This window comes from Rhinolophus ferrumequinum, chromosome 15 (genome assembly GCF_004115265.2).
Source record: "Rhinolophus ferrumequinum isolate MPI-CBG mRhiFer1 chromosome 15, mRhiFer1_v1.p, whole genome shotgun sequence".
Lineage (NCBI taxonomy): Eukaryota > Metazoa > Chordata > Mammalia > Chiroptera > Rhinolophidae > Rhinolophus > Rhinolophus ferrumequinum.
The window spans coordinates 39222455-39224336 of NC_046298.1; positions in this window are offsets into that span (position 1 = coordinate 39222455).

Consider the following 1882-nt stretch of genomic DNA (forward strand, 5'->3'; position numbering starts at 1 on the left):
TGGGGCGGGGGGAACCGACGCCATCCCCGGAAGTTGCAGTGATGAGCCAGAGGCTGTTGCCTAGCAACGAGCATTGGAGATGCCCTGGATCCCAGGCAGAAAGGAGAAATTTCCGCAGCGCCCCCAGCAAATGCTCCAGCCACAGGGTAGGAGGTGGGGAGGGGGTAATGGGGGCAGATACAAGCTGTCCTGCAGGGCTATGTTAACAGAAATGGGGCTACACAAGGACATGAATGTGACAACCCACCAATGCCCGTGAGTGGGGGCAGGGGGGCTTAGTGCCGTCGTTACTGTTTCAAGGGGCTGTGTGTCCCTGGACAGTGAGTGGGCCCAGAGTTCTGGGTGTCAGTGTGTGATGGAGGCGTGGATTGCTGTAGATAGCAGTAACGGTGAGTGTGGCTATGTGAGTCAGCCCGTGTGCCTCACTGTAACGGGGGAGGGTAAAGGGGTCCCTTGCTCCCTTTTACACGTTCCATTGGAAGTACTAGCAGGAGTGGGGGATGAAGACAAAGCTGAATCTGTTGCTTTTCGTCTAGGGTCAGCCCTGTGGTTAAGGCGGGTGGCTTAGTACCCTCTGTGGGCGGAGCCTGCGAATCCACTGGAGGCGGGGCTAACGCTACAGAACTGTAAATCTTAAGAATTAAACTGCTGTGATATGGAACCTGGAAACCCCGGAGGCGGGGCAAACGTAAAAGGGGTGGGGCTTGGAGTCCTAAGTGTGGGGCTCCTCCCCAATTCTCTGCAGGAAGGAATGTGGCCTGACACTTAGAGAAGTGGGCAACTGGGGAGCGGGATCTGAAGCTCCGGGGGTGGTGCCTTTGAGGAAGAGAGGTAGGGTTTGTAATTCTGAGGAAAGAAGGGGGGGCCTTGAATTTATAATAAAGGGAAGGGTTGGGCTTGAGACCCTCTGAGGCTGTGAGCAGGGCTCGGAGCCTGAAACCCCTTAAAGGGGGTGCAAGGGGCTTAAGGCCCTCTGTGGCTTAGAGCTCCTAACCGTAAAGGTCCCTAGGAAGGGAGGGGACTGGAATTCTCTAGGGAGAGAGTATACAATTCTGGGAATAGGAGGGGTGCTCTTGGGAACCTTTAAAGATTTTGGCGGAGAGTGGCGTCTGGTACCCTTTAGAGACAGCCAGTGGATAGGGGTTCAAGGAGGAGAGCAGAGCAGGTAGGCCTCTGGGAGCAGAGTCTGTGGGTCCAGGTAGAATCTGGATCCTCTGAGGGGCAGAGGCTACAACCTTCTGAGAAACAAGCTACTGCTTATTGAGCATGGAACCCCTGAAACACAGGACTTGGAGAAAGGGTCAATCCTTTGGAAATGTCCAGAGTGGGTCTGGAACCCTTAGGGAGGCCGGACTCAGAAGGAGCGCTTGTCCCCAGAATCCTGAGTCTGTCACGTGAGAAGTGGGCACCTGTGGGGGCTTCCAACATTTACACCAGTCGGGGAGCAAATTCTGATCGAATTCTCCCACAACTGTGAGCTGAGGGATGAGGCCTGCCTGTGGGAGTCTAGTTTAGGGGACCCTGCCCACTGTCTACGCATCCCTCCCAGTCGTGGGAGGGATCCCAGCACCTCTATACTTAGGCCTGTCCTTCAAGAGAGGGTTCACTGAGTCAGTTCCAGATTCCCGATATCCCTCCACAGTACTGAGAACTCCAGGCAGGCCCCAGGGCCCCCCGCCCGACACCTGTCCCTCTAGCCCCGCCCCTGTCGCCTTCCTATTGGCTGCGCGGGCAGCGCCCCCTGATGGCACCGGGCTCTGATTGGCGAGAAGTTCGCAGCCCGCGGCTGGGATGGAGAAAATGAGTCGGCCTCGGGCGGGGTCGGGGGACCGGGCGGCGCCGAGCCGGACCCGCTGGACAGACGGCCGACCTGAAGCGGGAC